A 14,767-nucleotide genomic window follows, 5' to 3' on the forward strand; every position below is an offset into this window, starting at 1 on the left:
AGCACTGCGGCCATGGTTGCTGCTGATGCTTCACAGTCTGCTCCCCAGTGTTCGGCAGGGCCAGAACTGGGTATAGAGTGCTTGCCCCAGAAATTTCAGAGAGAAGCCTGAGGCACTGGTGACATTCAATCATATTTATTGGGTGCTTACTGCATGCAGAGCAGTGTACTAAATGCTTATGAAAGATGACAGCAATTCCATTTTAGGTAGAGCCTGGTGGAGACAGCAGTGGAAGAGGAACAGGCAGCCTGATTAACTCACTCACTCTCTCCAGTCACCTGCTGCTGCTCCCCTACTCAAAAGCTAGCTGGTTGAGTGCTAGCTGCTGGGTTGGACTGTAGCCTAATCTTGTTCTATGCTGTCGAGTTCATCCCTGATCCATAGCGACGCCATGGACACATCTCTCCCACAACCCACCTCCATCTGCAATCACTCTGGTACTATCTGTAGAGTTTTCTTGGTAAAAACACCCAAGTGGTTTACCATCGCTTCCTTCTGCGTGGTAAACTCGAGTCTCCGCCCTCGACTCCCTCCCATTCCACTGCTGCCCAGTTTTGACTTGTTGCAGATTGCCTTCCACTCGCTAGCCACTGCCCAAGCTAGTAATGGAATGGGTATGCCTCTGCTTGACTTTCCCTCCCACAGTCGAGACTGGGAGAGTACTGGAAATTCTCTAGGTTCGACCCTGAGAGGGGTGTAGCCTAATACAGCCCGGCAAATCTCAAGCTGGTCCCAAACACACACACACACACACAAATCCCCCCCGACCTCATTTCCTTGTTTGCCAGATCTACACTAGGTTGTAAAATCGTTGACAGCAAAAACAGTGTCTTCACATTCGGTAAATGCCTAGACTGTGGTCATAAACTCAGCACGTACACTGTGAGGTGATGAGGGGGATGAGAATGTAGCACTTGGTCTATGCACCGAGCTGGACTTTGAGACTGAGGAGTCTCATTAAAAAGTTGGAATTTGCTAATCCCCTTGTATTCGAGGCATTCTCTGCAGAGGTTTCAACAGTGACATTGTTAAAACAGAAGCTCTAAGTTGGTTAACTGCTAATAAACCGACCTGGGATGGTCAGTCGCTAATGAACACGTGGCTTGCTTTTGTTTGGCTTCATTTGGGAAGGAAGGCCAAGGAAAAAATACAAACATCAGCAGGAACGTGGAATGACCCAAGAACAAATGACCGCTGATTTGATCTGTTAGAAATACCCATCTTTTCCAGTGCGGAGTCAAAAGGCACGGTTCCATTTCATTCTGCTCCGTATGCGGTAGCAAAACCGGTGAAAGTTGGGATGGCCTCACGGGATTTCAGTTAAGCACGTTCTCTGAGGGCTTCTCTCCCCTTTAGAAAAGCTATTTATTTAGTCACAGGCTGCTTGACAGTATTACAGCAGATGTATAATTACTGAATTTCTCAAGCACGGGAGGCTTCTTACAACCTGCTCCTGCTGTCTGATGTCCTTTTCAACCACCCTCTGGCCCCCCCGCCCCAATTCGGCCTCTCAGTATTGCACCCCTTCTAGTCACCTTCCTCTGGAAAAATGAGAGCTGACGGTAACTACCGTCCAATCCTGGGCTGTGGCTCCGATAACTCATACGCACAACAAAGCAAACCTCCTTTGAATGTGCAAACAACAAAATAGTCCTCTAACCTCATGTCGGCTAACTACCCCAGCACCCACATCACAGAACGTAAAAGCCAGGGAAAACCATTAGAAACTGCAGGCCTACTACTCAAAGGAGGGAGGGCAGATAACAAATGACGAGAACATGTTTAAGAGCCACCTTATTTCATCTTTCACAAAGCAGAATAATAGAATAACATAATGCAATAATAGTTGCGAAAGAAACGGAAAGCTCCTAAGGCGGAAATCAGAAAGGAACAGAGAGAAAGGATTACTGATGTCTTCTTGATAAAAATGAATATCTGCCTATGCTCCTCTCAGCCCCTTGGGGGCATTAGTGATTAAGAGTGCATTCTGCTGTGCAGAGCTCAAGTCGCTAGAGGATTACAAGGCTCTGAACACGTTGGAAAACTTTAAAGGCTGCACTCTACCTCCTGCCAGAAAATCAGGGTCTTCCCGAGAAGGACAGAACCCATAGACACGGGAGGAAGGGCACCAGTGTCCAAATTCCCCGGTCTCGCCATCTTCTGGAGAACCAACTAGGAGAAGAATGTTGGGAGAAAAACAGCCGGGACGGGGATCCTACCGCTAGAGGCTAGTCGTGGTCCAAGGCGGCCCTGGGGGTGTGGCACTGGATCGCCACAGGATTTGAGGGAGATCCTTTCAGGTCACAAGCACGCCTAAGAGGCCTGGCCTAGACCCCAAGCAACCCTACTCTGAGGGACCCCAGAGAAAGTAGGTCATCTGGGGCTCAATCCTGAGGGTGAAGGCCCACTTCGGGGTTCCAGGACTGAACCTGACTTTGAGGAGACCCGATCCCAAGGAAATCTCAATTCCAGCTCAGTCCCAGGATCATCCTGGTCTTCCCAGTGGCCTGTGGACAACCGGCTGTCCTGGGGTCTTCTCCGGTTCAGACCTTCAGACCCCTAGATTTGGGCCAGAATCAGATCAGCCTCTAGCCATAGTGGACAGGAGGTGAGGTGGAGTCTGCCTCATCACATTTTCCTTCCTTCCTGTTTCTTGTCTTGGATCAGAAGGTTTAGCCCTCTACACTGTGAGCTCCTTGTGGACTGGGAACGAGTCTACAAACTCTGTTACATTGTACTCTCCCAAGCACCTTAATGCAGTGCTCTGCACATAAGTGCTCAATAAATACAATTGATTGATTAATGTCACCCTGTCTGAAGCTAGCAAGCATACGAGAAATCGTTTAGAGCTCGGAACCAAAAATTATTATTATTATTATGGTACTTGTTAAGCACTTCCTATGTGCCAAGCACTGTTCTAAGCACTGGGGTAGATACCAGTTAATCAGGTTGGACACAGTCCCTGTCCAACTTGGGGCTCGTTCGCTTAATCCCCATTTTACAGATCAGGTAACTCAGGGCCAAGTGACTTGCCCAAGGTCATGCAGCAGACAAGCGGCAGAGTCAGGATTAGAACCCGGGTCCTCTGGCTCCCAGGCCCGTGCTCTATCCACTAGCCACACTGCTTTAGGAGCAGCGCCAGGATGTCAGGTCAACAGCCTGAAAAGGTTAAGGACACCTGCCCGGTGGGTTCCAGTGAGCAGATGCTGAAGGAACTGGCAAATGCATGAGAACATTCAACTCCTGATGTTGCAAGCTTTGCTAGCCGGCTGGCACTGCATAGGATCAGATTACTAATGGGTCCCTTGAAAACAGCTCTCCATTTTGATGTTCACGATCCTGGAAGCAGAGAAGACTGATGCCGTTAGGAACGGTGTTGCCCGGTGGGAAGAGCACGGGCCTGGGAGTCAGAGGACCTGGGTTCTAATCCTGGCTCACTTCTCTGTGCCTCAGTTTCCTCAACTTCAAATGGAGATTCATTACCTTTACTCCCTCCCACTTAGACTGTGAACTACAGGCGGGATAGGGACGGGGGCCAACCCGGTTGATTTGTATCTACACCAGGTTTGGACCAGTACTTGACACATAATAAGCGTTTAATAAATACCATAAAAATATTATTCATTCATCCAGTCGTATTTACTGAGCTCTTACTGTGTGCAGGGCACTGTACTAAGCGCTTGGAAAGTACAATTCAGCAACAGAGATAATCCCTGCCCAACAACGGGCTCACAGTCTAGAAGGGGGGAGGCAGATATCAAAACAAGTAAACAGGCATCAATAGCATCAATATAAATAGAATTATAGATAAATACGCATCATTAATAAAATAAATAGAATACTAAATATGTACATATATACGCAAGTCCTGTGGGGCAGGGAGGGAGAGCAGAGGAAAGGGGGGGGCCTACTCTGAGAAGGCCTTCTGGAGGAAGTGAGCCTTCTGGAGGAAGTGTGTTAGTTTGGCGGATTTGAGGAGGGAGGGCATTCCAGGCCGGAGGTAGGACGGTCTATCCTACTACGGTCAGATGAATATAGCAAAGAGAACTGCATCTGATACAATGCGAATAACCCACTGCCGAAAAAACAAAATGGGAACAACTCACTGATTTCAACTATGACTATGCACATCAAGGAACTGTCGAGTAGCAAGCAAGCTCTCCTAAGAACTGTGATAGTGTCCGAAAAAGCCACAAAGCACCACGATTTGTATTTTGTTACCACAAAACAGATCCTGGAATTGCATCCACTGACAAGATTGGAAATCAAGCTCCAAGACAGCCTGAGATGAAACTAACCTTGATTGGATTTCCATTTGAGTTAAATATTCTTGGGTGAAGTCTGTTTCCGGGCACCCAAGGGAGCCGAGTTATTTAACTGAGTCTCAGGGCTGTGTGTGAATCAATCAACTGTATTTATTGAGTGCTTACTGTGTGCAGGGCACTGTACTAAGCATTTGAGAGAGTACAACACAATGACAAACATATTCCCCGCCTACAATGGGCTTAGAGTCTAGCGGGGGAGATGGACATTAATATAAATAAATGAATTACAGGTACTTACGTAAGTGCCGTGGGGCTGGTAGCGGGGGCGGTGAATAAAGAGAGCACATCAGGGGAATGTAGAAGGGAGTGGGAAAAGTGGAAATGAGGGCTTAGTCAGGGAAGGCCTCTTGGAGATGTGCCTTCTATAAGACTTTGAAGGTGGGGAGAGTAATTGTCTGTCGAATATGAAAAGGGAAGGCGTTCCAGGCCAGCGTGGGCAAGAGGTCAGCGGTGAAATAGATGAGATTGAGGTACAGGGAATAGGTCGGCATTAGAGGAGCAAAGTGTGCGGACTGGGTTGTAGTAGGAGAGTACCGAGGTGAGGTAGGCGTGGGCAAAGCACTCATTTGAGTGCTTTAAAGCCAATGGTATGGAATTTGTTTGATGTGGAGATGGATGGGCAACTTGAGGAGGTTCTTGAGGAGTGGGAAAACATGGATTGAACATTTTTGTAGAAAAATGATCCAGGCAGCAGAGTGAAGTAGGGACTGGAGTGGGGAGAGACAGGAGGCTGGGAGGTCAGCAAGGAGGCGGATACAGTAGTCAAAGCAGGATAGGATAAGCGTTTGAATTAATGTGGCAGCTGTTTGGACCGAGAGGAAAGGACAGATTTTAGCCATGTTCTGAAGGTTGAACTGACAGGATTTACTGATAGACTGAATATGTGAGTTGAATGAGAGGAGTCGGGGATAAGGATAAGGTTACGGGCTTGTGAGTCGGGAAGGATGATGGTGCTATCCCCGTGATGGGAAAGTCAGGGGGAGGACAGGGAAGATAAGGAGTTCTATTTCGGACATGTTAAGTTTGAGGCGTCGGCAGGACATCCAAGTAGAGATGTCTTGAAGGCAGGAGGAAATGTGAGACTGCATAGAGGGCAAGAGATCAGGGCTGGAGAAGTGGATTTGGGGATCATCCACATAGAGGTGAAGCTGTGAAGCAGCATGGCTTAGTGCAAAGAGAGCCCGGGCTTGGGAGTCAGAGGTCATGAATTCTAATCCCGGCTCCGCCACTTGTCAGCTGTGTGACCTTGGGCAAGTCACTTTGCTTCTCAGGGCTTCAGTTACCTCATCTAGACTGTGAGCCCCACGTGAGACAACCTAATTCCCTTGTATCTACCTCAGCGCTTGGCACATAGTAAGTGCTTAACAAATACCAACATTGTTATTATTAGCGGTGGTAGGTGAAGCCATAGATTCTCCAAGGGAGTGGGTATAGATGTAGACTAGAAAAAACTCCAGAGTCTCTGGGTGAAACTTGTATTGGAAGGGACTGGATAGGACTCCTTCAAAGATGGCATATGTGCGACATCACATCATGCTGAGTGTTGGTGTAATGCATGTGATGCCATCCGCATCTCAGGGTCAGGTTTTGGGGTGTTTTTTTTTTTGCGTGCCTTTGCTGGCTACCCTTTCCCCAACGTTCACCTCTTCCCCAATAATAATAATTACGGTATTTGTTAAGTGCTTACTCTGTGCCAAGCACTGTACTAAAGTGCCGGGGTGGATACAAGCAAATTGGGTTGGACACAGTCCCCATCATTCATTCAATCATATTTATTGAGCGTTTACTGTGTGCAGAGCACTGTACTAAGCACTTGGAAAGTACAATTCCGCCACCAAGAGAGAATCTCTGCCCACAACGGGCTCACAGTCTAGAAGGCGCATAGTCTTATTCCTCATATTACGGATGAAAGAACTGAGGCCCAGAGAAATGAAGTGACTTGCGTAAGGTCACACAGCTGACAAGTGACAATGCCGGGATTAGAACCCATGACCTTCTGATTCCCAGGCCCGTGTTCTATCCACTAAGCCAGGATTCAGCCCACTCTTCCAGGAGCACATACCTACCCCTTTGCTCCCCTCGGGCCCTTCTTTCCCCTTTCTTCTCTGTCACTCCTGCGGCTATTTTTAATCGAGACTGATGGCACAGAAGAGGAAGAGGGAAAGAGAGAGGATTTAAGCCTGGAGGGGGAGCAGAAGATAGTTGTGACATTTAAGCGCTTACTAGGTGCCAAACACTCTTCTAAGCTCTGTGGTAGATACAAGAAAATCAGGTTGGACACAGTCCCTGTCCCACATGGAGCTCCCAGTCTTAATCCCCATTTTACAGATGAGGGAACAGGCATAGAGAAGTTCAGTAATTTACCCAAGGTCACACAGCAGACTCGTGACAGAGCCGAGGTTAGAAACCGTGTCCTCTGTCTCCCAGACCTGGGCTCTTTCCACTAGGCCACTATGCTGCTGAATCTCCTGCAAAGGGGGCTTTGAGAGAGGTGGGTGGGTCCTGATCAAATGCCCTCCTTGCCCAAGGGATAATGTGGCACTGACTACCGAGGCAGGAAAATAAAAACATGCATTATTTTCTCTTGACCTATGGAGAACTGGAATCGGCCCCGGGGCTGATGAGAGGCAGGGTGAACACTGGCTAGCTATGTGGTCAGGTTTAGGATGAGAAAATAATGAAATATTTTCACGTCTTGAGAACATTTGTACTGCTCCATGTTTGCAATTCTTTGGCTGGGCAATGGAAATGGAGTTTTATTTATAACTATTGATTTATTAGATTTATATAACTCCTTTCCTCTAGAGAGCTCCAGGCTCTGAACATGTAATGTTCAGACAGTGAGGGCTGTCCTCAACACTACAATGAGAGAAAAACAGTAAAAATAATGGGAAGTGGAGGAGAAAAAAAAAAATCCACGGGGGTGGGAGGAGGCGGGTGGTCGCAAAAGCAAATCAAAAGCCAAGACAGCTCTTGAGAATAGGAGAGAGCAGAAAGAATATGGGACAACAAGCAAGAGCCATTTGGGATGGTTACGTGCCAAGCATAAATGGGCTCCATTCAAGCCCTTGATTTGCAAAATAGGACAATACTAATGTTTATGCAGGCAGCGAGGGGAGAATAGATGACTTGTGAGCAGGGACTGTGTCTGTTATGTTGTACTCTCCCAAGCGCTTAGTTCAGGGCTCTGCACACAGTCAGCACTCAATAAAAACAACTGAACGAATGAATGACTACGGTATCCAGCCCTCGAAGGATCAGAAGCCCAGAATCCAGGCCTGCCATTCTACTGTTCTGATCCCCCTCCCCTCCCAACCACCACCCTGATACCTTGGGTATCACCTGCCTCCCTCTTCCCCTAGGTCAGGCCTCAGCCACCGGGGGAACCACGGTATACGTCGGCCTTCCAGAAGAGAAAACCGCTGTTACCAATAAGCGCTTAGTACAGTGATCTAAACACCGTAAGCACTCAATAAATACGACTGAATGAATGCAGAGCCACGATTGCAGCTCCCGGCCACTGCCTTGGGCCCCGTTTGATGCCTCTACCACCTGTGGAGGTGGGAGTGAATGGGGAAGGGCAGCCGGCTGACCCGGGTTGGCAGGAGTGGGGGTCTCTGAGGTGGCTCCTTCGAACCGGAAGTGGTGCTGCCTCAGTGCCAACTTTTCCTTACTGAGATCGGAGGTGAACATTGGGTGGGGACTTCAGCAGAGGAGGAGGACTGGGAGGGGAGGGGAAGGGACAACCTTCTCAGGCTTGAAAGCCACCCGTCTGGGTTTTCTCAGTCCCAGTTGGAAGCTTTCAGGTTCTGTCCCAGAGCTGGGATTCCAGTTCAAAAAAAAACGTGGGGGCTGTCACCCCCAAATCGTCCCTGTTCCCGCCTATGCTGCAGACCTGAAGCGTTACCGCCATCCCACAAGTGGGCAAGAGGGCTTCAGTTTTGCCAGCCAGAATAGCGTTGCCGGGCCAACCTACGGCACGCTGAAGGCCGCCGATCTTTACCCTACACCATTTTTCCTTGTTTTAATCGCCAGATGATATGAAGGAATTGCCGGCGGCTAAACAGGCTCTGTACCCGAAAGTGGTCCTGTATGGGACAGATGGAGGGAGGGGGAATAAAAACAGCATCCTTTTTGCTTTTAGTCTTTTGAACAGAAGCTTTGTGAGGATTGTGACTGTAAGCTCCTTCTGGGCAGGGATCACAACTACCAACTCCCTACTCATAGACGGAAAATTGCGCTCCCCCACTTCAAAACCTTACTGAAGGCACATCTCCTCCAAGAAACATTCCCTAAGCCCTCCTCTTCTCCCACGCCCTTCTGTGCCGCTCTTGCTCCATCATTCATCCTTCCTCCCATCCCCACAGCACATATCGGTATATATCTGTAATTGATTTATTTCTATTAATGTCTGTCTCCCTCTCTTGACTGTAAGCTCGTTGTGGTCAGGAATGTATCTGTTATTCTACTGTACTTTCCCAAGCACTCAGCACTCAATAAATGATTGAATACTGTATTGTAATTTTCAAAACATTTAGTACAGTGCTCTGCACACCGTGAGCTCTCAATAAGTCCCATTGACTGTGACACAAGGAGGCAAAAAGCCAAAACAGTTGCAGACACTGCAAACAACAAACGACCACACAGTAAGGACAGTCTTTATGTGGGCACGATGCAGTCAAGACTGTAGAACCTGACTTGGCCTTTTCAGTTGGTCACACACCCACAGTAGGTGTCTTCTTCAAGTAAGGAGGACAGATCTAGAAGGATGCATGTTCAGGTTAGGGTGGGTTAGCATGGCTTGCCCTGACAGGTGGTTCCTCAATGCTAACTGTAGCAGCCGTTTGCCAGGAAAATCACCAATACACCGGGCAAGCCACAGCGCTTCTGCCCTGAAGCCGTGACGGGTCGGAGAAGGTACTTTCCGTGGCGGTCATGAAATGGGCAGGGGTCGGGGGGCACCTGCCATGGAGGCCGCAGCAGGTTCCTCCTCTCTTTCCAGGGTTTACAGTGCGTCTAATAATAATTCTATTCCACCGTGCTTATTGAGCACTTACTGTGTGTAGAGCGCTGTAGTGTTTGGGAGAGTACAGTATAATATGTATTATCATTTTAAAATGGTATGGTTTGGCACTTTCTATGTGCCAAGCACCATATTAAGCACGAGTGTAGATACAAGCGAATCAGGTTAGATCCAGGTCCCCATCCCACATGAGCCTCAGAGTCTACGGGGTGAAGAATGATCAAGTCAGTGGTATTTGAGGGATTACTGTTTAAAAATCAGTGTTTCATTGAGCATTGTACTAAATGCTTAGTATTGAATCCCCATTTTGCAGATGAGAACGCTGATGCGCAGAGTAATACAGTGACTCACCCAAGGTCACAAAGCAGGCAAGTGGCAGAGCTGGGATTAGATACTTCCAATTCCAAGCAGGAACCCAGTGAGGATAGAGGCAGGGTGGGAGACTTTACTGGAAACAGTCATGTTTCCCTGTCTCTCCTGCAACATCTCCTCTCCTTCAAAAACAGTGGTATTTGTTACGCACTTACTATGTGTTTAACACTGTTCAAAGCGCTGGGGTAGGTATAAGTGAATCACACTGGACCCAATCCCTGTCCCACATGGGCCCTCCGTCTAAATAGGAGGGAGGTCAGGTATTGAATCCCCATTTTACAAATGAGGATAGTGAGGCACAGAGCAGTTAAGTGCCTTGCCCAAGGTCACACAGCAGGCAATTGGCAGAGTCGGGATTAGAACCCAGGTCCTCCGACACCCGGGCCTATGCTCTTTCCACTAGGCCCCCCTGCTCAGCTTGGCGTCCATAAGGTGACCCCATCTCATAGTAGCATTGTGTTCTCCCTGTTTCTTTACTTGATTCCTGCTGCCCTGTGGAATCCAAGAGCTGTGATCCTGTGGAAACAAAAAGCCAGCATTTTCTGCTTCCGTGGGACAGCAGGATCCCAGTGTGGGCAAAGGCAGAGAACAGGACCACGCTGGGGAACAGGCAGAACCTAAGCATCTCCTTTCCTTCTGAGCATGTCCAGAGAAGGAACACAGTAGGGGGGCGTTAAAAGGAAGAGATATACAAGAAAGGGAAGAAGGACACAGGAATCGGTAAATAAGAACAGGGACAGAGGGAAGAGGAAAACCCAATATAGACAAAAAGAGATGAGAGAGAGGGATGGAATAGTAGAAACTAGAAAAGGGAGGGAAGATGGGACAGAGGGAGCAATAGGAATATAGACTCCTAGAAAGACACAGAAGAGGAAAGGGGCAGAGGAAGCGAACAGGAGAGAAAGTGTCAGAGAGGGAAAATGACAGGCAGAGAGAAGAAAATGGAGCATAAGAGAAAAGGCGCAATGAAAAATGAAAAGGAAAAAAAAAGACATACAATGGAGGAAGAGAGCAAAAAAAAGAGGTGGTACGTGAGTGGAGTATCAAAAAGGAGAGACGCAGCAAGGATCACAGAGAGGTTAGAGAGGAGTGGAGACCTGGAAACGGAAAGCTGAAGTGTAAAATAGCCGAGGAGAAAGACGTAGGAAGAAAGGATGAGTGGCAGGGCGAGAGACTCAAAGAGGTGAAGAGGGACACTGTGAGAGAGAGTAATCATTATCATCATCACAATACCTTAATTTCTGTAGCGCTTTTACATTACTTATCTCATTTTGTCCTCGCAACATCCCTGAGAGGTAGGAAGAGACAGGGATTATTATCTCCATTTCACAGAGAAGGAAAGTGAACCTTCTCTCCAACACAGGCAAAGAATAGTTATTTCTTCCAGGATAATATATTTGCCACCTTCGACATCAACTAATATGCATTCTTGTAGTATTTATGAAAATCCCAGTAACTTAGATCAGCATTGAGTCCAATTTCCCCACCTTGATCCTTTCATTGGGGAGATACCATAAAGAAGAAAAATAAAAGCTATTGAGATTCAGTAGAAAACCTGTAAATAAAATAAGAAGAAAACATGGGCCACAGCTGTGCACTCTGCATGGAACCTCAGTTATGTCAAAGGAAAGGGATATTATTGATTGCTTTCCTAGACCAGATCCTAGGGACTGAAGTTGGTAGCAGAACGCAGTGAGAAAGAACTTAACAAAAGATCAAAATGGATGTTCATCAGTGGCACTGGTGTGCTTACTGTGTGCAGAGCATTGTACTAAGCGCTTGGGAGAGTACAACAGAATTGGTAAGCACGTTCCCCGCCCATGACGAGCTTATTCTTCCTTGGCCAGGCACGAGAGGCTTTCTGGAAGATCTCTACAATGGTCATTAAAAGACAGGAGCAAAGAGGTGGCAGGAAAATTATCTACCAAAAGAACGAGGAGAAACCAGATGAAATAGACGGGTAACATAATGCTCTTGGAAAATAATGAGAGGGACGGCGTCTGACCTGATTATCTTGTATCTGCCACAGTGCTTGAGACATAACAAGCCCCGAACAAATACCACCATTATCATCATCATCATTACCACCGACCACAATCCAGGAGTGACACAGTCAGGTTTTTGGTCTTCTGTGCCCTTCGAGTTCCAAAGATACTGTCACTCCAAATAAGGGGACTGGGGCCAATCACTTCACTTCCCTGGGCCCCAGCTACTTCATCTGTAAAAAGTGGGTTGAGATTGCAAGCCCAACGTGGGACAGGTACTGTGTCCATCCCAATTTGCTTATATCCACCCTAGTGCTTACAACAGTGCCTGGCACATAGTAAGCGCTTCACGTGCCATCATTATTAGATGGGACAGGACTGATCAATTGTATTTACCGAGCACTTACTGTGGGCAGAGCACTGTACTCAGCCCATGTGAGAGTACAACACAACAGAGTTGGTAGATATGACCCCTGCCTTCAAGGATCTTACAATCTAGTGGGGGAGGCAGACGTGTTAAAAATGAAGTACATGCAGGGGAAACAACAGAGAATAAGGATACGTACCTAAATGCTGAAGGGTTGGGTGAGAATGAAAGTGCTTAGGGGGATACAGACCTAAATTCATTCATTCATTCATTCAATAGTATTTATTGAGCGCTTACTATGTGCAGAGCACTGTACTAAGCGCTTGGGATGAACAAGACGGCAACAGATAGAGACAGTCCCTGCCGTTTGACGGGCTTACAGTCTAATCGGGGGAGACGGACAGACAAGAACAATGGCACTAAACAGCGTCAAGGGGAAGAACATCTCGTAAAAACAATGGCAACTAAATAGAATCAAGGCGATGTACAATTCATTAACAAAATAAATAGGGTAACGAAAATATATACAGTTGAGCGGACGGGTACAGTGCTGTGGGGATGGGAAGGGAGAGGTGGAGGAGCAGAGGGAAAAGGGGAAAATGAGGCTTTAGCTGCGGAGAGGTAAAGGGGGGATGGCAGAGGGAGTAGAGGGGGAAGAGGAGCTCAGTCTGGGAAGGCCTCTTGGAGGAGGTGATTTTTAAGTAAGGTTTTGAAGAGGGAAAGAGAATCAGTTTGGCGGAGGTGAGGAGGGAGGGCGTTCCAGGACCGCGGGAGGACGTGACCCAGGGGTCGACGGCGGGATAGGCGAGACCGAGGGACGGTGAGGAGGTGGGCGGCGGAGGAGCGGAGCGTGCGGGGTGGGCGGTAGAAAGAGAGAAGGGAGGAGAGGTAGGAAGGGGCAAGGTGATGGAGAGCCTTGAAGCCTAGAGTGAGGAGTTTTTGTTTGGAGCGGAGGTCGATAGGCAACCACTGGAGTTGTTTAAGAAGGGGAGTGACATGCCCAGATCGTTTCTGCAGGAAGATGAGCCGGGCAGCGGAGTGAAGAATAGACCGGAGCGGGGCGAGAGAGGAGGAAGGGAGGTCAGAGAGAAGGCTGACACAGTAGTCTAGCCGGGATATAACGAGAGCCCGTAATAGTAAGGTAGCCGTCTGGGTGGAGAGGAAAGGGCGGATCTTGGCGATATTGTAGAGGTGAAACCGGCAGGTCTTGGTAACGGATAGGATGTGTGGGGTGAACGAGAGGGACGAGTCAAGGATGACACCGAGATTGCGGGCCTGCGGGACGGGAAGGATGGTCGTGCCATCCACGGTGATGGAGAAGTCTGGGAGCGGACCGGGCTTGGGAGGGAAGATGAGGAGCTCAGTCTTGCTCATGTTGAGTTTTAGGTGGCGGGCAGACATCCAGGTGGAGACGTCCCGGAGGCAGGAGGAGATGCGAGCCTGAAGGGAGGGGGAGAGGACAGGGGCGGAGATGTAGATCTGCGTGTCATCTGCGTAGAGATGGTAGTCAAAGCCGTGAGAGCGAATGAGTTCACCGAGGGAGTGAGTGTAAATGGAGAACAGAAGAGGGCCAAGAACTGACCCTTGAGGAACTCCAACAGTTAAAGGATGGGAGGGGGAGGAGGCTCCAGCGTAGGAGACCGAGAATGATCGGCCAGAGAGGTAAGAGGAGAACCAGGAGAGGACAGAGTCCGTGAAGCCAAGGTGAGATAAGGTACGGAGGAGGAGGGGATGGTCGACAGTGTCAAAGGCAGCAGAGAGGTCAAGGAGGATCAGAATGGAGTAGGAGCCATTGGATTTGGCAAGAAGGAGGTCATGGGTGACCTTAGAGAGAGCAGTCTCGGTAGAGTGGAGGGGACGGAAGCCAGATTGGAGGGGGTCTAGGAGAGAATGGGAGTTAAGGAATTCTAGGCATCGATTGTAGACGACTCGTTCTAAGATTTTGGAAAGGAAGGGTAGTAGGGAGATAGGACGATAACTGGAGGGGGAAGTGGGGTCAAGAGCGGGTTTTTTTAGGATGGGGGAGACGTGGGCGTGTTTGAAGGCAGAGGGGAAGGAGCCTTGCAGAAGGGAAAGAGAGTAGGGTGTTGGGAAAGGCTTCCTGGAGGAGATGTGATTTTAGTGGGGCTTTGAAGATGGAGAGAGTGGTGGTCTCATGGATATGAAAGGGGAGGTGAGCAAGGGAATAGTAAGAGAGATGAGATCAAGTCACAGTGAGTAGGCTGGTGTTAGAGGAATGAATTGGGAGGGCTGGGTTGTAGCGGAGAGGAGCGAGAAGGGGTAGGAGGGCGAGAGGGTGGTTGGGAAAGCGAAAAGAAAGGGAAATAACAATGGGAAGGGAAAAGGAAATAACTATTAAGCAAAAGGAAGTTAGGGCACAGGAGTCTGCTGCCACTGCTCCCAAATACCCCTCTCCAACCCTTGCCCTTGTGAGCCAGTGACAGACAGCAACCGTAAAGGGTATTCATTCATTCGTATTTACTGAGCGCTGTTTGCGGGGCACTGAAATAATAATAATGATGATGATGGTATTTGTTAAGCGCTTACTGTGTGCCAAGCACTGCTCTAAGCTCTGTTCTAAGTGGTTGGAACAGTACAGTATAGCAATAAAGGGAGACATTACCTGCCCACAACGAGCTTACCGTCTACCGGACAAGCTTACGGTCTAGAGGGTAGCAGACAGCTAGCGGTAATA

General features: G+C 48.4%; 1 non-coding gene across 1 annotated transcript; it reads right to left on the reverse strand.

Annotated features, from left to right (window-relative positions):
• Window positions 1-557: 557 nt before the first annotated feature.
• Window positions 558-695, reverse strand: LOC114806982. The gene has a single exon (XR_003755035.1). It is a non-coding gene; the product is annotated as a small nucleolar RNA SNORA7 (small nucleolar RNA).
• Between the last annotated feature and the right edge of the window lie 14,072 nt (window positions 696-14,767).

This window comes from Ornithorhynchus anatinus, chromosome X1 (genome assembly GCF_004115215.2).
Source record: "Ornithorhynchus anatinus isolate Pmale09 chromosome X1, mOrnAna1.pri.v4, whole genome shotgun sequence".
In the NCBI taxonomy this organism is placed as follows: Eukaryota; Metazoa; Chordata; class Mammalia; order Monotremata; family Ornithorhynchidae; genus Ornithorhynchus; species Ornithorhynchus anatinus.